Genomic DNA, 26,721 nt, shown 5'->3' with positions numbered 1-26,721 from the left:
AAGAAATAATTTAGCAAAAAGTACTAACCGCTTCAGAAAGAGGGTATTTTCAACAGTGGGAAAAATTTTGCTCTATAAAATCGCTAATCTCAAAGCTGGTGTTGATATCCAGACTATTATTTTTAAATAATGATGCCACCGTCACATCCAGCTCATACATAACTTTGTACACGAGTAGATGAGACAACTAATAGTACGATTATCTGTCTTCAGCAGCTCAGTTCTAGAGCAGTCATTGTCCAATAGAACTTGCTGACTGGCTATATTGACTGCATGCACTCATTTTAGTCGAAAGTGCACAACACAGGCAAACGCATATTTACTTAACATCTCCCACCATTCAGCTGACAAGCAAGTAAAACACTCGACAATAAAAACACCCACACACTGCCATTTTCTTACCATTTTCCCAATAAATACGCAAATAAAAGTTTAAAATACACATCACACCTGTGTAAATGAGTATTGAGATCACGAGGCCCCGTTACTCATTCGTTCAGAATTGCAATTAACCACATCTGGATTCCCAATTTTGTTTTCATTCACTAATTCGCAGCATGGCCAGGCCAGCATTTATCATGCCATCCCTAATTGCCCTTGAGAAGATGGCGGTGAGCTGCCTTAGTGGCTTGCTAGGCCATTTCACAGAGCAATTAAGAGACAAACCACATTCACGTGGGTCCAGAGTCACATGTAGGCCAGACAGGGTAAGGGCGGCAGATTTCCTTCTCTGAACGGCATTAAGTGAACCCCATGGGTTTTTACAACAATCTGGTGGTTTCATGGTCACCATTACTGATGCTAGCTTTTTATTCCAGATTTATTTAACTAACTGAATTCAATTTATGAGCTGCTGTGATCGGACTTAGAACCATCTCTCTAATTATTAGTCACGGTCTCTGACTTACTTGTCCAGCAAAGTACCACGATGCTATCGTACACGCAGTCACACACGGCTCATGACTAATTCAGTGACAACAATGCGCTAAATTCGCACATGAAAAAGAAAGCAACTTGAATCACAAGAAACCATGCAGATAAATCTGGGCGCTGCTGAGTGGTGGGGGAATAACTGCAAATGTTGAAAACTTGAAACAAAACTCTAAAATGTGGGAACAGCAAAAAAAAAAAAGACTCGCATGTTTCTCCTTCACAGGAGACTCAGGTGGACAGCTAAGGTTATAGCGTCATAGAAAAGTGCTATAGAACAATGCAAAAATAAAATGTTGAACAATAGAGCCCAAAACTGGAACAAAATACTTCAGCAGAAGGGAAAATGAGTACAGAAGATTGAGGTGTGATCTGATTGAGGTGTTCAAAACGTTAAAAAGGATTCCAGCGGGGGGGAAAAAATCAAGAACATGAAAGTTGTCTTAAAAAAGGGTAGTGGAAATCTGGCTGTGAATGCTGGGACAATTGGAGCTTTCAAGAGGGAGAGCAATAGATTTTTGTTGTGAGGCAAGAAATATGGAATGAAGGGGGGAAAATGGAGTTGAGGTACAGATCAACCATGAGCTAATTGAATGGCGGAGCAGGCCTGATGGGCTGAGTAACCTACTCTTGCTCCTATTAGGCAAGGATCGGATTCCGGCCAGTTGAACAACTCATGGGTGAGCATGAGAATAAGAGGAGAGAAATAAAAAAGTTGAATTTACACTGCACATTTCAGAGCACTTAATAAGACAATAAATTAGTGCCAGAATGCGGGACTCGATTAGAATTAGTGCTCAGTTGCTGGTCAGCTAGACTGAAATTTGATAGGCAGTGCTGTAGCCAGAGTGGTGCAGTGGTTAGCACCGCAGCCTCACAGCTCCAGTGACCTGGGTTCAGTTCTAGGTACTGCCTGTGCGGAGTTTGCAACTTCTCCCTGTGACCACGTGGGTTTTCGCCGGGTGCTCCGGTTTCCTCCCACAGCCAAAGACTTGCAGGTTGGTAGGTAAATTGGCCATTGTAAATTGCCCCTAGTGTAGGTAGGTGGTAGGAGAATGGTGGGGATGTGGTAGGGAATATGGGATTAATGTAGGATTAATATAAATGGGTGGTTGTTGTTTGGCACAGACCCGGTGGGCCAAAGGGCCTGTTTCAGTGCTGTATCTCTAAATAAAAATAAATACTGTCCTAGATAGAGTGGGCTATTTACTATGAAGTAGCTTCAGCAGATAACAGTAAAATTAGCGACTAGCTGCTATGCTGACTAACTTTGCCAGCCAGCATCTCTTTTTTTAAACAGTCAATTAGGTTACGAAAGCCCTTCCTGATCATACAGCTTTTCCAACCACAATGACAGCGCGCACTGTAATTACAAGTTATCACTGACTGACTGATCTTCCTGTCGGCAAACATCAGCTGTGATCCGTCAGACAACCTATCCTCCTTGTGCCAAAGGGGTTGAAGATCTCAAATCCGCAGTTCGCCTGTTCAGACATAGCACTGACGAGTCCAACATTAGCTTGCAGGTAGCAACCAAACTAGGGAGGTGGTAGGAGAATGGTGGGGATGTGGTAGGGAATATGGGATTAGTGTAGGATTAGTATAAATGGGTGGTTGCTGGTCGGCACAGACTCGGTGGGCCGAAGGGCCTGTTTCAGTGCTGTATCTCTCTGACTAACTCTAACTGAGTCTAACTAACAAACATCCGTAACGCAGCAGGGCAGCATGGAAGGAGCTTTTGGCCCATCATGGCTGTTCTCTGAAAGAGCTACCCAATTAGCCCCACATCCTCCTGCGCTTTCCCCGTAGCCCTGCAATATTTTCCTTTTTAAGTATATATCCAATTCCCTTTTGAAAGTTACTATTGAATCTGTTTCCATCATCCTTTCAGCCAGCTCATTCCAGATCACAACAACTCACTGCGTAAAAAAAAAAATTCTCTTCATCCCTCTGCTGGATCTTTTCCTCAATTATCTTAAATCTTCATCCTCTGGTCACCAACCCTTCTACCAGTGGCAACTGTTTCTCCCTATCCACTCCATCAAAATCCCTCACAATTCTGAACACCTCTATTAAATCTGCCCTATCCTCGACAGAGAGCAATCCCAACTTCTCTAGTCTCTGCACATAACACATAAGAACATAAGAAATAGGAGCAGGAGTAGGCCATTCGGCCCCTCGAGCCTGTTCCACCAATCAATAAGATCACGGCTGAACAGATTGAGTCTTTAACTTCACTTTCCTGCCTGCCCTTCATACCTATTGACTTCCTTGTAGATCAAAAATCTGTTGAACATAGCCTTGTATTTATGTAAAATGTAATTTTGTTGAGATATAGTATTAAAAAAATACAATAGTACAAAATTGTTCTGAGATTTAAATTTAGGGTAAAAAGGTGAAAATAAAAGTAAGAATCACTTTATCCAGTAAAATTAGTGCATGGGACATGGAATCAGTGCATCGGAAAGGTACAAGTATGGACAATGTTATGTATAGATAATCTATAGGAATTTCTACTTTCACACAAGATTGTGGTCTATTCACAATCATTCTCAACTATTCCCTCCGTCATTTTGACAATTTCCAGTTTCCTGGCCCTAACCGCCTCCTCTTCACTATGGACGTCCAATCTCTCTACACCTCTATCCCCCACCAGGACGGTTTGAGGGCTCTCCGCTTCTTCCTTGAACAGAGGCCCAACCAGTCCCCATCCACCACCACCCTCCTCCTCTTGGCTGAACTTGTTCTCACATTGAACAACTTCTCTTTCAAGTAAAAGGTGTTGCTATGGGTACCCACATGGGTCCAAGTTATGCCTGTCTTTTTGTGGGATATGTCGAACGTTCCTTGTTCCAGTCCTACTCAGGCCCCCTCCCCCAACTCTTTTTCTTGTACATTGATGACTGTATCGGGTCCATTTCCTGCTCCCGCCTGGAACTAGAAAACTTTATCAACTTTGCTTTTTATTTCCACCCTTCTCTCACCTTCACATGGTCCATCTCCGACACTTCCCTTCCCTTCCTCGACTTCTCTGTCTCCATCTCTGGGGATAGGCTGTCTACGAATATTCATTATAATTCCCAGTTACCTTGACTACACTTCTTCACACCCCGCCTCCTGTAAGGACTCCATTCCATTCTCCCAGTTTCTCCGTCTCCGGCGCATCTGCTCTGATGATGCTACCTTCTACAACAGTGCTTCTCATATGTCTTCCTTTTCCTCAACCGAGGATTCCCCTCCACTGTGGTTGACAGGGCCCTCAACCGTGTCCGGCCCATTTCCTGCACCTCTACCCTCACCCCTTCCCCTCCCTCCCAGAACCACGACAGGGTTCCCCTTGTCCTCACTTTCCACCCCATCAGCCTCCATACTCAAAGGATCATCCTCCGCCATTTCCGCCACATCCAGCAAGATGCCACGACCAAACGCATCTTCCCCTCCCTTCCCCTGTCAGCATTCCAAAGGGATCATTCCCTCCGCAACACCCTGGTCCACTCCTCCATTACTCCCACCACCTCGTTCCCTTCCCACGGCACCTACCCCTGCAATCGCGGGAGGTGTAATACCTGCCCATTTACCTCCTCACTATCCAAGGCCCCAAACACTCCTTTCAGGTGAAGCAGCGATTTACTTGTACTTCTTTCAATGTAGTATACTGTATTCGCTGCTCACAATGTGGTCTCCTCTACATTGGGGAGACCAAACGCAGATTGGTGTTCCGCTTTCCGCAACACATCCGCTCAGTCCGTAAGCATGACACCAAGCTTCCGGTTGCTGGCCATTTCAACAACACCCCCCCCAACTCTCATGCTCACATCTCTGTCCTGGGATTGCCGCAGTGTTCCAGTAAACATTGATGCAAGCTTGAGGAACAGCATCTCATTTAACGATTAGGCACGCGACAGCCTGCCGGACTGAACATTGAGTTCAATAATTTCAGAGCATGACGGGCCCCCCCCACTTTTTATGCTTAGTTATTTTTTCTTTTTTTCTTTTTTATTTGGTTATTTTATTTTAGCTTTTTTAGTGTGTTTAGTTTGTTTCTCGTGTGCCTACCCACTGTTGCTGCTTTTTTTAATGTTTGTGCTTGAAGTGTTTTGTGCTTTACAGTCTATTATCGCCTTCTCTGTACTAACGCTTTGTCTTTCACCACACCATTAACATACTATTTGCCTTTGCTCCATGACCTTCTGGTCAGTTATTCTCTCTGACCTTGTCCTATCAACACCTTCTCTTTTGTTATCTCTTGCTCTGCCCCCCGCTTTACTTACTTAAAATCTTCTACATTTCTAATATTTGCCAGTTCTGATGAAGGGTCACTGACCTGAAACGTTAACTCTGCTTCTCTCTCCACAGATGCTGCCAGACCTGCTGAGTATTTCCAGCATTTCTTGTTTATATTTCAGATTTCCAGCATCTGCAGTATTTTCCTTTTATTCTCAACCACGTTGGGGCAATTTTTAAGCTGACCCATCGGTCGGGAAAATAATGTTTTTAGACCCTTGCCCGAATTCACTCTCTATCGAAGTCAATATCAGGCAGGACTATGGGGATTTCCTGCCTAGTGAGTTGGGTGAAAATTACTACATGCCATCAACCCCCTACCCCCAACCCTGGCTGCCCCCATCATGGTCATTTGTGGGAACCAAGAATTTATAGGCTGCAGCAAACATTCTTTTAGGGAATCGTAACAGGGAAACCATTTGGAAACCATAAAAGAGCAGCTTTAGTGGCCATTACTGGGACTGCACCCAGCAAGAGGAGGGTGATGGAGGGCAGCCTCCAAAAAGGTAAGTGGGGGTCGGTCCTCGCCGGGGACAATCGGTTAGGTCCCTGCAAGGTGTTGGGGGTGGGGTGGTCAGAGTCCAGGGTGGGGGGGGGGATTGTTTGTGGGGGGGGGGGGCATCCATGTGCTGGGTGGGAGGGGGCCCTCCGTGGGGCGCAGGGACCTCTCGCCAGCCTGTAAGGAGGCTGCCAGGTATTACTAGGAGGCCCCCTCAGGTGCTGATGTACCTGACTGCCAGTGGTAAAATACCAGCGGTGGCGGGAACAGGCCCTTAAATGGCAATTAATTGGCCATGCAGGGGCCTCAATTGGCCTGGGGTGGGCAGGCCTTTTGCCACCTCCCCCACCGCTGGTAAAATAGCCAGGAACGGCACCCCACCCACACATCACCACCCCCCACGATTTTTGCAGACCCCCGCCTCCTAGCCTTCTCCCAGGAGTGGGCAGCGTTAAATTACAGCCCCAGTAACTTCAGGCATGTTCATTAAAAAGTCAAACGAGAATTATAAATAGTCACTGAGATTTTGATTCATTCAATATAGCAAGTATAGTGTTACTGGAATCAGGCTGGACGGTGGTGTCCTTTTGAAAGATTGGCTTGTCTTGGACAAACATTATAGATTGAAGACCCAGCGAGATCTGCTGCAATTTTGTGGTCGCTCGGTTTAAAGTGAATTGCCATGAAGCAATTACAGAGATGCTCAAACCAACATTTCGGCAACATTCCCAAGACTTGGAATTTGCAGGATTTCTGCTCATTTTCCTGTATTTTCTGCCATAAAGAAAAATCCTTCGGCATGAATTTTGTACAATCAAATTCCTCAGCACTTCCTAATGCAAACAGATGGAAAACTGGAGCTGATCTGATTTAGAGCTTTATAATAATTGCAGAGTAATTCTCCAATGGGGACTCTCAGTTTCTTCCGTGGCAATAATTAGGGGAATTTTAAATGATGACAGTAAAACTCCGAGTAGGTACATTTATATTGGGGTTCCATCTGGATGAGCAGTCTCCTCTTCGCAAAAACCTTGACAGCGCCAGCTCAGTTTTGCCAGTGTTTCTGAAACTTTAACTAACCACGGCACATTTTTGGTCCAGAGACAGAAATTCTTACAATACTTCCATTGAAAATGGAATACAAAGCCAGAGGGCCTCGTTATGGTCAAACTGTGTAGTGCTGCAGTCAGGTCACACCTGGAGTTCCACATACAGTGAGACAAAAGAAAGACATTCCAGCCTTGCAGAGCAGAGTCACAAAGACTGACCCTCAAAGTCAGAGTCGGCAGGGAAAACTTGAGCTTTTTAAAGCCTTAAAAAGGAGGCGTGCAAGACAGCATTTATAGGAGGAATGCTAGAATTAGTAGCATGACAAAAGATAATGTGGCTCACTGGGTAGCACTCTCAACTGGAAGGCGGGGCTTCAAGCCTCACTCCAGAGACCTGAGCACAAAACAGAGGCCAACACACCAGTGTAGTACGAAGGGAGTGCTGCTGTGTCGGAGGTGCTGTCTTGTGGACGAGTCTTCAAACCAAAGCCCCATCTGCTCGCCAGGGTGAATGTAAAAGATCCAATGGCATGATTTCAAAGAAGAGCAGAGAAGTCCTGGCCAACAATTATTTCTCAACCAACACCTAAAACCAAATTATCCAGTCATCATCGCATTGCTGTTTGTAGGAGCTTGCTGTGAACTAATTAACTGGCACATTTCCTACATTACAACAGTGACTCATGATCTGGGTGCAGACACATCAATATAGTGATCCTGTGACATCAGATTACATGTTTCCCTGCAATAAATTCTTAGAATATGGGCTGCCCATCAAAAAGATTTCCTGGGTGGGTCAAAAGCACCATCACACTTATAAGAAGTTCACTTTTTAAATAGGGTGGAATTATGAGAATGAATTATGCTCTGGTACTTTCCAGTTAAATGACCCCTTGCTTGGAGTTTCCCTTTCTCTTTCCAGCTGTGAATCCTCTCCCCTGTAAAATGTACTTCTTGCCCGGAATTGGTCCGATGGGTGCTCAATGTTCAGGGTAGCCCAGACATCAATCAGCAAACTATTCAACTACATGAGTATATCACAGCCAGACTCCATCCTTCCACACATGACTGCTTTCCAAGCAGCAGCCACTGGATAGTCATCGTACTTGGGCCCTAATCTCGGCATATTTCTTACCTGAATTAAACACATCTATCAAATCAGAGCCGTTCAGCATAGGAGGTGGCCTTTCAGCCCATCATGCCTGTGCCGGGTCTTTGAAAGAGCTGTGCAGTTAAGTTCCTCTGCCCCTGCTCTTTACCCATTGCACTGCAAATTTTTCCTTCTCAAGTATGCATCCAACTTCCTGCTGAAAATTACCACTGAATCTGCTTTCTCCGCCCTTTCAGACTGTGCATTCCAGATCATCACAACAGAAAATTCGCCTCATCTCCCCTCTGGCTCATTCGCCAATGACCTTAAATCTGTGTCCTCTGATTACCAACCCTCTTGCCAGTGGAAACGTCTTCTCCCTATTTACTTGGTCACACATTGGATATACAGAACCAGCAGCAGAGCTGGAACTCCCCTTTTGAAAAAGATCTTTTTGCAGCAACCTTATTAACTACTTCCTCCAAAAGGAACATTTCTTTTCGCAAGGAAAAAGGATTTGGAACATTACCCCTAAAGCTAACGAAATAATGAAAACCGCAATGAAATAGTGCGAACCGTTTTGAAATCAGGCACATTTTGTCTGCTTAATGAAACAGCAGAGATGTGGGTCAGTACACAATGAAGTGTTAAAAGAAATAAGAGACCTGCATTCGAACTAAGAGTTATGTCTCTGTGGTGCTTCCCACACAGTGAATTACTTTTGAAGTGCAGAGGTGGCAATTGTGACAGCCACGTGCACAGCAAGATCCCACAGCTACGAGACGAATCATCAATTCATCTGTTAACTGAGGGAAGAATGTCTTCAAGACCTTGCCGCTCCCCATCTCTGTAACCTCCTCTAATCCTCAAGTGACCTCCTCCAATTCTAGCCTCTTGTGAATCCCTGACTTCCTTCGCTCCATCATTGACGGCCCTGCTTTTAGCCTTTAGATCCCAAGTTCTGGAATTCCTTCCATAAAACCATTCAACTTTCTCTCAAGGCATTCATTAAAATCTACCTCTTTGACCAAGATTTGGTTGCCTGTCTCGGTGTGAAATTTTGTTTGGTTATGCTCCCGTGAAGTGCCTTGGGACTTTGAAATCCATTGAAAGGAGCTTTATAAAGGCAAGTAGTTAATGGCCAGAAAGAGAGGACCCCACTCTTGGTCGAAGAGAATCTTCAACATCTGCAATAGGGAGAGGGGCTGAGCCTCGGTTTAAGTACCCCAATCGAAGCATGACTTCCCTCTGACAGCAGAGCATGTCCTCAGTATTGTGTCAGCCTAGATCATTGTGCTCAACTCCAAACATGGGGTTTGAATCCATGATCTTCTGTCTCAGCAACAATTGGATTAATGAGCAAACTGAGCCAATGGGACTGCTTCAACGTTTTTGACTCGATTGTGAAAAATGAACAACATTTTAAAATCACAGGAACTAATTGAGCTATAAGAAGCTTCCTATGCAGGTCTTAAACTGCACCCATGTCTCTCGTGATTGATTGCACTAAATTTCCGCCCCTCCTTTTAAATAAAGTCCTGCATGAAGATGCCCAAAAGCATTTATTAGATAAATATTACAATCTTATTTGGTAAAACCTCCTCGCAACTAATGCCCGCCACGATTTGCACCCATCGGGTCTTGCACGATATGACATATCGTGTCAGAAAACAACATTGTAAAGCACGCAAAACAAATAGCTAAAATTAAGTAAAAAGACGCTTCATGTACTGAGTTCCTCACCCTTAAGACAGCTCCACATCTGGCGTGCAGAGAGCAGCGAAAGAAAACACTTTGGCAATGGACTGCAGAACAATGAATAGAGGTTTCAGTCAGATGCTGTGAAATGAATGTACTGACAGTCAGATCCACAAGCACTGCAGCTCAGTGCTGCTCTCGTTGGAGCTGTTTTTAATCAATGTGACATCACAGAGCTACCTCATTTAAATATTAAAGAGACAGGAAGTGCTAAGGCACTAATGACAACAGATTTCCAGTAAATACTTTCCAGAGAAATTTCCCTTCTCCATCGGGGGAAAAAACTCATCATTACTCCGATATCAATAAAGTTGAATTCTTCTTAATTAAAAAGGATCATTTCCTCCTTCTCCTCTTCATTTCTAAGACACTTTTCAAGCCTATGTTTGATTCAACAACTTGCATTTATATAGCGCCTTTAACGTAGCAAAATCTTCCAACGTGCAAAGCTCTTGCCAGGAGTATCATGAGGGGAAAAGACTCACACATTCTCCCCTCTACTGCCCCTCCCACCGGCGGCTTTCAGGATTGCCCTGGAGTCTCCAGGAATTACCTCACAGACGCTGTCATGAGCAACGCACTGAGGACAACTCATTAAACACATTCCAAAAATATGTTTTTTTTTCATTTTTTGAATTCATTTGTTAAGTAGTTATATAAATATGGGATATTAAACAACAACAACTTCTATTATTTTGTAGCGCCGTTAAAGTAATAAAACATCCCAAGGTGCTTCACAGGAGCATCATAAAACAAAATATGACACCGAGCCACATCAGGTGATATCAGGTCAGATGACTAAAAGTTTGGTCAAAGAGGCAGGTTTTAAGAAGTGTCTTAAAGGAGGAAAGCGAGGCGGAGAGGTGTAGGGTTGTTCCTCCAAAGCTTAGGGCCCAGGCAACTGAAGGCACAACCGCCAATAGCGGAAAGATTAAAATAGGGGATGGTCAAGAGGCCACAGTTGGAGGTGCACAGATATCTTGGTGGGTTGTGGGGCGGGAGGAGATTACAGAGATAGGGAGGAGTGAGGCCAGGGAGGAATTTGAATACAAGGATGAGAATTTTAAAATCAGGATGTTGTTGGACCAATGTCGGTCAGCGAGCACAGGGGTGAATGGGACTTGTGCAAGTTAAGACACGGGAAACACAGTTTTGGATGACCTCAAGTTTATGAAAGGTAGCATGTGGGAGACCATCCAGGAGTGTGTTGGAATAGTCAAGTCGAGAGGCAACAAATGCGTGAATAAGGGTTTCAGCAGCAGACGAGCTAAGTCAGGGGCCAAGTCGGGCGACGTTACCAGTTGGAAACAGGTGGTCTTAGTGATGGCACAAACATTTGACTGGAAGCTCATTTCGGGGTCAAATATGACATCAAGGTTGCGAACAGACTGGTTTAGTCTCAGATTGTTGCCAGGGAGAGGGATGGAGTCAGTAGCTAGAGAACAGAGTTTGGAGTGGGGACCAAAAATATTGGCTTCAGTGTTCCCAACATTTAATTGGAGGAAATTTCTGCTCATCCGGTACTGGATGTCGGATAATTTAGCAACAGTGGAAGAGTCGAGAGAGTTGATGGGGAGGTAGAGCTGAGTATCATCAACACATTTGTGAAAACTAACGGCCTGCTCTTGGATGATGTTGCAAAGGGGCAGCAGGTAGATGAGAAATGGGAGGGGTCCTAGGATCAATCCATGGGGGACACCAGAAGCAACAATAAGGAGCATGAAGAAAAGCCATTGCAAGTGATACTCTGCCTATGATTAGATAGATAAGAATGGAATCAGGTGAGAGCAGTCCCATCCAGCTGGACGACTGGAGAGACGTTGGAGGTGGATGGTGTGGTCAACCGTGTCAAAGGCTGCAGACAGGTCGTGAAGGATTTGGAGGAACAGTGTAACTGCCCGGAGGAGGTGAGGAACAGTGCAACTGCCCGGAGGAGGTGAGGAACAGTGCAACTGCCCGGAGGAGGTGAGGAACAGTGTAACTGCCTGGAGGAGATGAGGAGCAGTGTAACTGCCCGGAGGTGAGGAACAGTGTAACTGCGCGGAGGTGAGGAACAGTGTAACTGCCCGGAGGAGGTGAGGAACAGTGTCGCTGCCTGGATCAGCCTCCCAGCAGCAGACCGGGGGGCCAGCACTCCAGGCAGGCTTTGAGGCCCTCCGCACTTGCCTGGATTCAGATGCAGCCACAGGCCGCCCTATGGAGGGGATCCCCCTCCACTCTGGTGGCCTGGCTGCCAAGGGTATTTGTTATTTGAAAGATTGGAGAGAGGGTGTCTCCATCTTGGGGTGCCCTCTACCTCACTTAATTGAAAAGGTAATCCGCTGCTTCTCAAGTGCTGGAGGGCCTCCTATTGGCTCCCCAGCTTGAAGAGCCCACCTGCCATCCTGAACTGGACACAGACTGCACTCTCACCATTAATTAATACGGGGAAAATCACAGCCGGGCGACTGTTGCCCACACAATGCGGGCTTTTGAACCCCATTTGACTCTAACATCGGGGTCCTGAAGCCTGCAGGGAAAATTCTACACTATGTGTCAGGTGTGGGTGGCACACCATCTAGGTAAAACCGCCCTTAAAAACTGGATTGTTTCTTTAATGAGTTCAGATAATGGTCCGTATCTCACACACACACACACCTGTTTTCTCCTGCCAGTTGCACATTCCACAACATAATCCAGCCTCAATTTCACCATTCTTCCCCGACTACACAGATACAAGTGAAAATAACAGCATGAGAGCTTCTCCTCAGAAATATCTGCCTTCAAGAGCCGTTTAAAAACGTGCTCAAAACATGCAGGTCAATCAGCATTAGGAGCAGAAAAGGCACGTTAGCATTTCCGATGGCAGCCCCTTCATCAGAATGCTAAACCTCTTATCGATGCTCCATTCAATGAAATCACAGCTGATCTGTACCTCAGATCCATCCACACGTCTTGGCTCCATATCCCTTCAATGCACTGGGCTTGCAAAAATCTATCAATTCATTAAATTAATTAATTAATCTATCAATTAAATCTATCAATTAAAAATCTATTGCTCTCAGATTTAAAATAACCGCCATTTATAAAGGGCCTTAAACATAGTTAAACATCTAAAACATACTTCACATCACCATAAAAAAATTGCAACTAAGCTACATAAAGAGATATTAGGACAGATGACAAATGCTTGGTCAAAGAGACAGTTTTTAAGGAGTGTCTTAAAGGAGGGGGGAGAGAGAGAGAAGTGTAGGGAGAGAATTCTAGAGCTTAGGGCCTCGGCAGCTGAAGGCACGACCGCCAATCGTGGTGCGATTAAAATCGGGGATACTCAAGAGGTCAAACTGGAGGAGCGCAGAGATCGGAGCAGTGAGGCTAGGGAGGAATTTGGAAACCACGATGAGAATTTGAACACCAAAGCAAAATATTGTGAATGCTGGAAATCTGAAATAAAAACAGAAATTGCTGGAAATACTCAGCAGGTCTGGCAGCATCTGTGGAGAGAGAAGCAGAGTTAACGTTTCAGGTCTGTGACCTTTCATCAGAATCGAGAATTTTAGAATTGAGGCAGGGAGGGAGCCAAAGTAGGCCAGCGAGCATAAGGGTGAGTATTGGCTGAGCTGATGCTTACGTAATTGAGTTACCACCTGCAGCTTTCTGTGGGAGGGAGAGTTCCACACTGCTACCACACTTTGCATGAACCACACTTTGCTCCGATTTTAAGGTTATCCCCCCCCCCTTCGCCTCGACTCCCCTACCAGCGGAAAAATGATTCTCTCTATCTATCCCAACAATTGCTTTCAAAATCCTAAAAACCTCAATTAGATTATCTCTTAACCTTCTATATTCCAGGGAATACAAAGCTAGTTTACGAACTTTGCTGCATAATTTAACCTGAAAATCTACCTTTTCTCTTTTCAGAAGCTGTTCTATCTTCTCGCTCCGATTCCCAGCATTTGCAATGTTGTTAATCTCACCAGGCGATGGACCCACCAAGATTATTGATGAAAACTCTAGAATCAATCATCTCCATCTTAAGGGTTGCTTGGGTAAGATTTAGTGGCTAAAGCAAGGAAAGCAGGTGTTGGAGAAAAAGGAAACTCTCCTATTAATGAGACCTTGTATCAGGATCAATCGTTGCCTGGTTATGTACACATTAAAGATGTTCTATTTCATAATAACACTGTGCTTCAGTCTCAGAAGGGGGTCAATACTTCCACTTCCCCCCCCATTCCAACTGCCCATGTGCCCTGCAAAAAGCCAGCCAGTGCACAATATCTCATGTCCCTTGAGCAAGGTTCCCTGAAACAGGTCATTCACTTATCAGACAAACCACAAAAACAAAGAACTTTCATTTATATAGCGCCTCTCACCACTTCAAGATGTCTCAAAGCACTTTACGACCAATGAAATACTTTGAAGTGTCACCACTGCTGTAATATACAGATAACTGGCAGCCAATTTGCACACAGCAAGCTCCCACAAAACAGCAATGAGATAATGACTAGATCATCTGTTTTGGTGATGTTGGTTGAGAGATAAATATTGGCTGGCACACCAGGGAGAACGCCTGCCCCGCTTCATCTTCACAATAACGGTCATGGGATCTTTTATATCCACCTGGGAGGGCAGACGGGGGCCTTGGTTTAACATCTCATCCGAAAGACAGTACCTCCAACAGTGCAGCACTACCTCCATACAACAAGCAATTAAAATTTATATTCACAGAATGACAGAATTGTTATAGCTCAGAAGGAGGCCATTCGGCCCATCAGGTCTGCATTGACTCTCCTAATGAGCATTTCACCGAGTGCCGCTCCCCTGCCTTTCTCCCATAACCCTGAACATTTTTCCTTTTCATATAACAGTCTAATTCCCTTTTGAATGCTTCAATTGAACCTATCTTACTTCAGAACAACAGAAAGAAGGGATAATCTTTTAGGAAGTGGGGGATTTGAAATTAATACCAGGATGAGAGAATCAGCAAAGCGTAACTTCCGAGACTAGTATGTGACTGTTCCTTTAAATAAATTGAGACGGTTTCTGTAGTCCAGACAACATAAACAGGTGATTCTGTTGGGGAAAGAGGGGATAGGAAATGGGCACTATTAAAATATCTTCCATGTATTATTGCCTGCAGTAATTCCTAATGCCCAAATTTCCTCCAACCCAGCTCCACAACATTGTAAAGAGCCATCTTATAAAAGGCACTCCTCTTAGTTATAGTTGGAAATGACAGGTCTATAAATACCTACTGTTTCTTCTTGCACTAGATCCTCTTTCCACAAGCACATGTCGCACAGCTGAAATCAACATATGGTCCTTCCAAATCTTTCTACAGTAAGTTACATGGTAATTGATCATTAGTAATTATATCCATTCAAACACTACACTTCAATTCTGGATAGGCTTCAGCCTGTATCACATTGCAGTATTATCAGCAAACATGTAGCTCGACAATGCCACTTCTGGGAGACTGTATTCAGATAACACTTACAGTCTTGCTTGTGAGCAGGGTCGCTTTGCGATGGTGTGGCTAAGTGCACTAAATCTTCATGTTTAAGCTCATCCGTGGCCTTGCCCCTCTCTCTCATCCAGCCCTACAACCCTCCAAGAACTCTGCATTCCTCCCAACCCTGGCCTCTCACACACCCATCAGTGCCTTCAACCCACCATTTACAACCCTGCCTTGACCCTAATCTGTGGAATTCTCACCCCGACCTCTCTACCGCTCCCTCCGTCTTCACGATGTTCCTTGCAATCTCCGGCTTTGACCAAGCTTTTGGTCACTGATCCTAATATCTCCCTCTCGAAGTCAGTGTCTATTTGCCAGATGACGTGCCTGTGACTGTCTTACAACTTTAAAACAGGTGCTATATAAATGCAAGCTGTTATTGAATTCTGATTGGAAGATTTTAGTTTTATAGTGTTAACTGTTTATGGGGTTCATACAAAATACAAGTCTCACCCCCACAGCATTAATCATATTATACGAACAAACCAATTATATTGGAGGTGTCATTTGATGCTCTCAATGAGAAGCCATGCTCATGTGGAATACAGTTTGGAGAATTGGGGTTAAGGCCTGCTTTTCCAGTGAGTGCAGCTCCCTGTTGGAAGAATTGGCAGAGATCTTTATAACCACTTCCAGCAACCAAGAGATAGCAGCATAGCAGTAATGTGACTGAACTAGTAATTCAGAGGCCCAGCCTAATGCCAGGGGGGTGGTGGGGGGGGGAGGGGGGAGGGGGGGGGGGAACAGATTCAAATCCCACCATGGCAGCTGGTGTAATTTAAATTTAATTAATTAGTAAAAATCTGAAATTGAAAGCTCGTCTCATTAATGGTGCCATGAAACTATTATTGATTTGCTGAAAAACCTATCTGTTTTCTTTATGTTCTTTAGGGAAGGAAATCTGCCATCCTTACCTGGTCTGGCCTACATGTGACTCCAGACCCACAGAAATGTGGTTGACTCTTAACTGCCCTCTGAAATGGCCCAGCAAGCTACTCAGTTGTCAAGGGCAATTTAGGGATGGGCAGCAAATGCTGACCATGCCAGCAATGCCCACATCCCATGAAAATATAAAAAAACTAAGCCCACAGTCTCTTCTTTCACTGTCTCCCCTCCTATTCTCCTGTAATAGACCTAACTCCTTGCTGGGGTATTCATTACATTTTACAGAGAAACTATAGCATAGAAATGGTGTTTATGCTCCACAAGAGCCTCCTCCAACAACTCTTCATCTTACCCTATCCTTCTATTTCTTTCTCCTTCGTTTATCTAGCTTTCTACTAAAAGCACCATGCGATTTGCCTCAATTTACCTTGTGGTACCACATTCTAACCACCATAGGTCAAGAAATTTCCTCTAAATTCCCTATTGGATTTATCAGTGACTATCTTATATTTTTGGTCCCTAGTTTTGGTCTTCCTGAGCAACTGGAAATATCTTCTCTACGTCCACCCGATCAAATCCTCCATAATCTTACAGACCTCTATGATTACGATTCTGCTAGCTCAGCCTCATGGCCATTATTGATGAATGTCAGTAGCTAATCCATTAGTTGGGATTGTGGGCCCCCTGCGTTCAGGACAGGTGCAGGTTCCAGTTGGGGTCGGGAGAGTGGTGTTACTGGATAACGATTAGGAGATGGAACCAATGGTTTATTTTCCCTCTCCCTATAAAATCCATCAGTGACCCAGTTGAGGTCAACAAAACCAACACAGAAATCCTCATCACGTTTATATGCATCTGAAGTTCTGTAAGCCGCAGGGCTACAAATCAAGAGCTGGAAAGTGGGATTGGGATGGATAGCTTTCTATCAGCCAGCACAGAGATGGGCCGGGATTTTACTGAGCTCCTGACGTTGGGCTCCATGGCGGGTGTGCCGGAAGATTGTTCTGGCCGCGGTCCGCCACGGAGCCCGATGCCGGGAGTGCCGGGCCCAATCCTCCTGGCGGCGGTGACGAGGCTCCGTAGCGGCTCCCCTGCCTCTGAGTGATGGGACCTGGATTACCATATATTAATTAATGAGATGAATAAATTTAAATCCAATACACCGCCATCTTACATTCGGGGCATGATCTTCTGAGCAGCGGCCAGCACTCAAGCACCTTCACTTTCCCGTCCAGGGTAAGCAGGCGCCATCTTGGTGGGGAAGCGGGTAACATGGTTTTTAGTGCAGTGGAGGGGGGCGGGTAGAGGGGAGGGGAACAGGGTCAGATTTACATTACTAGTGTAGGGGATGGTGGGAAGGAGACACTTTGTTCAGTTTGGGGGGGGAGGGGTTGTGGGGAGCGAAGGTCAAGTGTTGAAGGTAAATATTTTGGGAGGGGAGAGGGCAAACATTTAATTTAATTGTGAGGTGGGAAAGGGGTGATAGTTTTTTCTTAAATCAGTACATTAGGGGGTATTACTTTAGAAATGTAAATGTGCCAGCAGGGTTGGCTGCCCTTTAAAAATGGCACCAGCACCTGTGGACAGGCAGCTGAAGCCATCGCTGGCATCAGAGAGTGCACCCCCTCCATGTGATTGTGGGGCGGGTGTCCAACCGGCTCATTATCATGTCCCCCGCCACCCCCCCCTCCCCCCCCACAACGAAGATCGTGGCAGCATGGCGGCACGCGGTCTGACAATTTTTTCGCCCGCCGCCGCTCCCGGTCGGCCGGAGCAGAAAATCCAGCCCATGATGTGCCGCAAATTTTGTATGCTTTCTGCATTAATCCAACATTTCCCAGGGCACTGTGAGTCTCTCATCTCCCTTCACAACTTGGTGTAAAAAAAAATATGTTTTGATCCGCTTGAAATCACAAAAAAAAACTGGAGATTGCGACAGCAAGTGAGCTGCAGTCAAGCATGGAATCATACAGCATTGAAAGAGGCCATTCACCCCATCATACTTGTGCTGGCTCTTTGAAAGAGCTATTCAAGTAGTCCTCCTTCCCTGCTCCTTCCCATACCCAGAATTTAGAAGCCAGCTTTTGCTTTGATGTGAGGCACCGTGCAGCACCCAAGTCACATTGAGGGAGATGGTTTGGGTTCTACCTGTGAGGAGATAAAGTGGTAATGAATCTATTATTGCCTTTTACAGCACCTCTAGACCCATCTTTTGTTTCTTTATTTGTCCCATTACCACTGCTTTTGGCCATGAAACCTTGTCAATCTCTCCTGTCTTCCATAATATAAAAGCAAAATACTGCAGATGCTAGAAACCTGAAATAAATACAAGAAATGCTGGAAATACTCAGCAGGCCTGGGCAGCATCTGTGAAGAGAGAAGCAGAGTTAACGTTTCAAGTCAGTGACCCTTCTTCCACCCTATCACAGACCTTTCCCTTTAGTTCTTCTTACCCCCCCACCCCGCCACCCCCTTCCACTTGCTCAAAGCCCATTACATTTATAACTTATCCAATTCTGATTGAAGGCCACAGACCTGAAATATTAACCCTGCTTCTCTCTCCACAGATGTTACCTGACCTGCTGAGTATTTCCAGCATTTTCAGTTTTAATTTCAAATTCCCAGCATCTGCACTAATTTGAGTTTGGACAAAGTCTCACTCTTCAGATTTTCAACGGCTGCAGCAAAATGGTGGGCGTCTCTCCAGAGAACTTTATAAAAACCACGGCAAATTAGGAACATAGGAACAAGAGTAGGCCATTCGGCCCTTCTAGCCTGCTCTGCCATTAGGCAAGATCATGGCTGATCTGGTTGTGGTCTCAAGTCCACTTTCCGGTCTGCCCCACCATAACCCTTGCCTGACAAAAATCTATCTAGCTCAGCCTTGAATAAATTCAATGACCCAGTCTCCACTGTTTTCTGTGGTAGAGAATTCCACAGACTAATGACCCTCTGAGAGAAAAAAAATTCTCCTCATCTGCGTCTTAAAAGGGAGACCTCTTATTTTTAAACTGTGTCCCCTAGTTCTAGCCTCCCCCACAAGAGGAAATATTCTTCCTGATATTCACCCTATCAAATCCCCTCAAAATTTTAGTTTCAATAAGATCACCTCTCGTTCTTCTAGACTCCAATAACCTTTATAACCCTAATTAGTCGAGTGAACCTTCTCTGAACAGCCTCTAATGCAATTATATTCTTTTCCAAATAAGGAGACTAAAACTGTACACAGTACTCCAGATGTGGTCTCACCAAAGCTCTACACAGCTGCAGTAAAACTTCCCTACTTTCATATTCCATTCCCCTTGCAACAAACGGTATTATGATCACGGGCTATGCCGAATGATTTTTTTTTTAATCCATTGGTTGGAAACCTGAATTAAACTTTTTTTAAAAAAAGGAGACAAAGGACTGAGAAAGAATCACTGCTAGCAGCTATAATGTCCACCACTATTTGGTAGGTGATTGGTTGGAGAAGAAGCTAGCTGTTTGGTGACTATCTGGTAAGTGGTTAAGATCTATTTTAATCTTAACGTTTAAAATAGTAAAGGACCTAGTGGTAAGCTGAATAAAATATATAAAAAAGGAAAATAAAATAAATAATTGAATCAAATAATTAAGTTGTTCATTGAAACACATTAAGGATGGTAGGGCAGGTGACGTGTAACGGCTGCAGTATGTGGGAGCTCCTGGATGCCAGTGTGATCCAGGGCAAACACGTCTGCAGTAAGTGTTTGCGACTCAAAGAGCTTCGGCTCAGAGTCATTGAACTGGAGTCCGAGCTGCAGACACTGCGACACATCAGGGAGGGGGAAAGTTACCTGGACATTTTGTACCAGGAGCCGGTCACACCCCTTAGGATAGAGTCTTCTGATTTGGTCAGTGATCAGGGACAGGAGAGTGTGGCTGCAGCTGAGGCAAGTAAGGGAACCCCAAGGGCAGGAGTGCAGGAACCTCTGCCTTTACGATTGTCCAACAGGTCAGAGGTTCTTTCAGCTTGTCCGGATGAGAGTGGGGGCTGCAGGGTGGATGAGCAACCTGACCATGGCACCATGGTACAGGAAGCCATTCAAGTGGAGGGAGAAAAAAGGAATGTAGTAGTAGTAGGGGACAATATAGTTAGGGGGATTGACACTGTTCTCTGCAACAAAGACCGAGAGTCCAGACGGCTGTGTTGCCCGCCTGCTGCCAGGGTTCGGGACATCTGCTTAGGGCTGGAGAGGAACTTACAATGGGAGGGGGAGGATCCAGTCGTTGTAGTCCATGTAGGTACCAACAACAGAGGCAGGGCAAGGAAAGAGGTTCTGCATAGTCAGTATGAGGGAATTAAGAAACAGAACCTCAAAAGGTAATAATCACTGGATTACCACCTGAGCCACGTGCAAATTGGCATAGGGCAAATAAGATTACAGAAATTAATGCATGGCTCAAAGACTGGTGTGGTAGAAGTGGGTCCAGGTTTGTGGGGCACTGGCACCAGTACTGGGGAAAGTGGTGGCTGTACCGTTGGGACAGTCTACACCTGAACCGTGCTGGGGCCGGTGTTCCGGCGAGCCGCATAACTAGGGAAGTGGAAAGGGTTTTAAACTGAATAGTGGGGGCAAGGGATCAAAAATAATAAAAGGTCAAAACTAAAGGCTCTTTATCTGAATGCACGTAGCATTCGAAACAAAATAGATGAACTGAGAGCGCAAATAGAAATACATAAGTACGATCTGATAGCCATTACAGAGACATGGCTGCAGGATGACATAGATTGGGACCTGAATATTGAAGGGAACGTGGCATTTAGGAAGGACAGGAAACTAGGAAAAGGTGGAGGGGTGGCTCTGTTAATTAATGATGGTATTAGCGCAATAGAGAGTGAAAACCTAAGTTCAGGAAACCAGGATGTAGAAGCAGTTTGGTAGAGATGAGAAATCAGAAAGGCAAGAAGTCACTTGTAGGAGTGGTGTACAGGCCACCTGACATTAACCACACTGTAGGACGGGGTATAAAGGAAGAAATAATGGCAGCTTGTCAGAAAGGTATGGCGATAATCTTGGGGGATTTTAACCTACATATCGACTGGAAAAATCAGATGGGCAGAGGTAGCCTAGATGAGGAGTACTTAGAATGTTTTCGGGATAATTTCGCGGAACAGTACGGTCTGGAGCCAACCAGAGAGCAGGTTATACTGGACTTGGTATTGTGCAACAAGATAGGATTAATGAATGACCTCATAGTTAAGGTACCCCGAGATAGCAGTGATCATAATATGATTGAATTTTACATTCGGTTTGAGGGAGAGAAGAGTAGGTCCAAGACCAGTACTTTAAACTTAAATAAGGGTAATTATGAGGGCATGAAAGCAGAGCTAGCTAAAGTGAACTGGCAAATCAGGTTAAGGGATAGGTCAACAGAGATGCAGTGGCAGACATTTAAGGGGATATTTCAGAATACACAGATTAGATACTTTCCAGTGAGAAAGAAAAATTCCAAGGGTGGGGGGGGGGGGGGGGGGGACCCACCATCTGTGGTTAACTGAAACAGTTAAAGATAATAACAAACTTAAACAAAAAGCCTATAATTGTGCAAAGATGGTGGCAGGTCAGAAGATTGGACAGAATATAAAAAACAACAAAGGATGACGAAAAGATTGATATGGAAGGTAAAATTAGAGTACGCGAGAAAGTTAGCTAGAAATATAAAGACAGATAGTAAGAGTTTCTATAGATGATTAAAAAAGAAAAGAATTAACAAAGTGAACGTTGGTCCTATAGAAAGTGAGTCTGGGGAATTAGTAATGGATAATAAGGAGAATGGCAGATAAATTGAAGAGGTATTTTGCATATATAGAGGATACAAGTAACATCTCAGAATTAGCTGTAACTCAGGAAATAGAAGAGAGGGAGGAACTCAAGAAAATTATAATCACCAGGGAAGTAGTACTGAACAAATTGTTGGAGCTGCGGGCTGACAAGTCCCCGGTTCCTGATGGACTTCATCCAAGGGTGTTAAAATAAGTGGCTAGTGAGGTAGTTGATGTGTTATTTTAATTTTCCAAAATTCCCTAGATTCAGGGAAGGTTCTACTAGACTGGAAAATAGGGAATGTAACTTCTTTATTCAAAAAGGGAGGGAGACAGAAAGCAGGAAATTACAGGCCAGTTAGCTGAACATCTGTCTTAGGGAAAATGTTAGAAGCTATTATTAAAGATGTTACAACAGGATACTTGGAAAAATTGAAGGCAATCAGGCAGAGTTAACATGGTTTTGCTAAAGGGAAATCATGTTTAACCAATTTATTGGAGTACTTTGAGGGAGTTATATGTGCTGTGGATGAAGGGGAACCAGTGGATGTGGTGTACTTAGATTTCCAGAAGGCATTTGATAAGGTGCCACATCAAAGGTTATTGCAAAAAATAAAATCTCATGGTGTAGGGGATAACATATTGGCATGGATAGAAGATTGGCTAGCTAACAGGAAACAGAGAGTAGGCATAAATGGGCAAGATGTAACAAGGGGTGTGCCACAGGGATCTGTGCTGGGGCCTTAACTTTTCACAATTTATATAAATGACTTAGATTAAGGGACCAAAGGAATGGTTGCTAAATTTGCTGATGACACATAGATAGGTAGGAAAGTAGGTTGTGAAGAGGACATAAGGAGGCTACAAAGGGATATAGATAGGTTAAGTGAGTGGGCAAAAATCTGGCAGATGGAGTATAATGTTGGAAAATGTGAAGTTGTCCATTTTTGGCAGGAAGAATAAAAAAGCACATTATCTAAATGGTGAGAGATTGCAAAGCTCTGAGATGCAGGGGGATCTGGGTGTCCTAGTGCATGAATCACAAAAGGTTAGTATGTAGGTACAGCAAGTAATTAGGAAAGCTAATAGAATGTTATCGTATATCATGAGGGGAATTGAATACAAAAGTAGGGAGGTTATGATTCAGCTATACAGGGCATTGGTGAGACCAGATCTGGAGTACTGTGTACAGTATTGGTTTTCTTATTTAAGGAAGGATGTAAATACTTTGAAAGCAGTTCAAAGGAGGTTTACTAGACTAATACTTGGAATGGGTGGTCTGTCTTACAAGGAAAGATTGGACAGGCTAGGCTTGTATCCGCTGGAATTTAGAAGAGGCGACTTGATTAAAACATATAAGATCCTGAGGGGTCTTGACAGGGTGGATGTGGAAAGGATGCTTCCCCTTGTGGTAGAATCTAGAACCGGGGTCATTGTTTAAAAATAAAGGGTCGCCCATTTAAGATGAGGAGACATTTTTTTTCTCAGAGGGTCATGAGTCTTTGGAACTCTCTTCCTCAAAAGGCGGTGGAAGCAGAGTCTTTGAATATGCTTGAGGCAGATGTAGATAGATTCTTCATAAGCAAGAGGTGAAAGGTTATTGGGGGTAGGTGGTAATATGGAGAAATCAGTTCAGCCATGAACTTATTGAATGGCAGAGCAGGCTCGAGGGGCTGAGTGGCCTACTCCTGCTCCTAACACGTACGTTCAGATGTATGTTCATATCTAAATACCTTACATTCCAAGGTATCAAGGTGGAGACGAATGTCTCGTTAGTCCTCAGCCAGAACAATGGTGAGAATTTGGAATGGATTACCTGGTCCTGCCTTCATTAACAAGACATTAAAGGCAATTTTAGAACATCAATACTGGTGGGGACAAGCCACTCAAAGTGTAATCCTGGAACAATGGGACACAGAGATTGGATTTCTTAGGTATGATCCAATTAATTTGCCAAAATGAGAGAATACACTGGGCCATCATGTGACAGACTGTCCATCTGTGTGAAATTAGTTGCCCCTTCTCTCTACAGACTGATAAGCACCCGAGTTTGACCAGTGAAGGTCCCTCTCTCTCCAGATGACCTAGCAAGTTCGAACCCTACCTGCTGGCTGCAAAGTATCCAAGTCTATCATTGCTGCAGACAGAGATCCCGGGAAGAAAACCATCTGCATCACTGTCTCCAAGAAAACCCTGAAGCAGTTGACCACATCTACCAGCCAGGAACTTCAGGCCCACCGAGTTCAGCCAGAAGACATCTGAATTACCAGACCCTACAAACTGTATCTTCTTTTTATTGTTCCGGGCTCTAATCCAACCAATCTATTCTTCTCTACTCTGATTTTAAGTACAATAAATAAATAAGTACAATAAAATAACCTCTTTTTAAACTCAAGAAAACCTGTCAGATTGGTTCTTTCAAGATCATGGTACATAAAGGGTTAAACACTCACTGAATCATAACTATTGTTTAAAAGAAATAAACCATGTTGCAGTCAAAAAAGGAGACGGACAAGAGGGGAGCCTTTCAACCCCTCCTCATCTGATTGTAACAACGCCAATATCATTTGCCTTCCTAATCACTTGCTGTACCTGCATACTAACCTTTCTGTGATTCATGTGAAAGGACACTCTCTGTACCACCGAGTTCTGAACACTCTCTCCATTCAAATAGTATACTGCTTTTCTATTCTTCCTGCCAAAGTGGACAAGTTCACATTTTCCCATGTTATACTCCACCTGCCAATTACTGCTTCATTTCTACCAGAGAGCAGAGCTCTGCGCCTGTGTGGCAGTGGCAGTCCTCGAATATGTGCTAGACATCTTCCTGCATTAAATAGCGATCACCCAGAGTGCAATGGCACCCTAGCGTTTTGCTGCGATGTGAATGCGGCTTGTCCACTTGCGTAAGTGTTTGATGTGCCTGCCATGGAAGGTAGGAGCTGGCACTAAAACACACAAAAGCTTTTCTTAATGAAGGAACATGTACCAGTCTCACGCTCCCTCAATAAAAGGACACGTGGAGAGCTTCAACCACATTAAGGATAGTCACATCTGGCAAGTTCAAAAGTGAGCCATTTGAAACTCTGTAGGCATCACCATTGTATGCCACAAAGGCTCTTTGTGTCTGCTACGCAGTGATGTTGGAAGTCTGTGCTGCACTTTCAGACTGACACAACATTGGAAAAGTGACTTGTTGGGAGCACAGTTGTAAGCTGGGGGGAACCAGGTTGAGTTATAACTCGGGTGGGGGGGATTGAGTTTCTGCAATCTTGTGAGTAGCAGAAGCACACTCACCCATGAGAAACAGAGAAAAATCTCTCCATCTCAATTATCAATCTTCAGTCAAACTGCACTCAAAAATGAAGCAGCAGTTTTCTTTCGGATTTAATTCTTTGAGGAAAAGAAGAGCAGACTTTTGCCTGGAATTTTTTCTTTTTATTAAACTCAATTGGAAGGCGTCCAATTCACCTCCTCCTTCAGTTCGGAAAAATTATCCTTTCTTCAGAATGGCTTCCATATGTGGAGAGCTAACTGAATGAATACCCACGGTTCCTGCAAACCCACGTAACCTTTTCTTATGTTTGCCATTTTAAAACTGCCAACATTTCTCTCTCAAGTGACTCCCAATTGGTGTGCCTACATCTACAGATGTATAAACATGCATTCAGAGAGTTTACTCCCATATCGTACAAACTTTCCCAATTGTCAGGCTGCAAAAACAATGGGACGAGGGAGGTTTTCATTTCATTTTTAAAATTTGCTCCGGCTTCAAAACGAGCTAATTTTTGTCATTCGCTCCCTTCATTCTGATTTGCCTCCCACTTCCCACAACATTCCCGAGCTGTGTGGAACACTCCCATTTTACCTTCAAGGATTGGGGAGAATGGACAGGGAGTAAAAGGGCACAAGAAAAACACACACTTCCTAAAAATAAACTGCCACCATTTTTGGAAATACCACTCCTTTTCTCTCTCAAAAACATTTCCAATCAAATGATAAATAGCATTCTGACATCATCACAGCCTTAAAGACTTGACCCTACTGTGGTAAATATAACTGGGATCATTCTTCTCCTCAATTGCCTTGTAGTTAATGTAAATAAAACCAGAGGGAATACTGGCAAAAATCCATTCAGCTTAACATCACCACTCCTTAAAAGGAAAATTCTGACAGAGGTGACCATTACTCAAGCCATTTGTTTCTGAATGAGGCAGTCTTGGGGAGGTTGACTTTCAGTTGATGCAAAATAGCACAGATACCCCAATAGAAACTAGTTGTACATTGTCAGAAAGAATTGGCAGAATTTCCGATGGCATGAGGAGGCAAGACTGGAGATGGGCGGGCCTACAATTTCCCTACGTCGGCCAGAGTGCAAGTAGCAAGTAGCCAATTAGGCTTGTTAAGAGGTCTATTAAAGTCCCTCTCCCTCACCTCCGGCTGGAACTTTCCAGTGGACAGGTAGGCCCCCTCCCCCCACCCGTTGAGGCTGAACCCTGGCTGGTGAATGGAGGCAACCTCCCCACCGACCCGGCATCAGACCGGGGATCTAGTGCTCCAGCGACTTGTAAATGGCCATTGCTGAGGCTGTAGGCTGCTCTGTGAGGGGTTTCCCTCACAGCTGGCAGCTGTGGCCAGTTTTTATTGCAGGAATTTTATAAGCTTCGAGAGGTGCCTCCATCTCGAGGCGCCCTCTCTCTCTCCTTCTCTTATCTGCATGGGCAGTACCCACCTCTGACAATAAGGGATGCTGCTGCTGCTGTCTCAGCGCTCTAGCGCCTCCTGCAGCCTCGGGACCCCCATCTGCCGTCCTTAGTCGGACGGAGAGTGTGCACCCTGGCCACTAATTGGCAATCAATCCCTTCAAAGGTTGCGTTGGGTGTCCTAACCCCAGAACAAAAATTCGGCAAATTCTCTCTGTGCTGTTGCTTGGAATGAGAAGAG

At 44.5% G+C, this 26,721-nt stretch overlaps 1 protein-coding gene across 3 annotated transcripts in view; it reads right to left on the bottom strand.

The window, feature by feature from the left end:
• Positions 1-26,721, bottom strand: part of palld (palladin, cytoskeletal associated protein) — a 253,894-nt gene that overhangs the window by 73,666 nt on the left and 153,507 nt on the right. The window contains exon 1 of one of the 3 annotated variants that reach the window (XM_068029265.1): positions 9,596-9,718. The exons of the other annotated variants lie outside the window; for them this stretch is intronic. The gene's annotated coding sequence lies outside the window, so the exon portion shown is untranslated. Of the gene's footprint in view, positions 1-9,595; positions 9,719-26,721 lie in introns of those variants that run through there. 3 annotated transcript variants of the gene reach the window in all.

Source organism: Heterodontus francisci, chromosome 4 (genome assembly GCF_036365525.1).
Source record: "Heterodontus francisci isolate sHetFra1 chromosome 4, sHetFra1.hap1, whole genome shotgun sequence".
NCBI classification, from domain to species: Eukaryota; Metazoa; Chordata; class Chondrichthyes; order Heterodontiformes; family Heterodontidae; genus Heterodontus; species Heterodontus francisci.
This window is presented reverse-complemented; position numbering and strand designations above follow the sequence as displayed.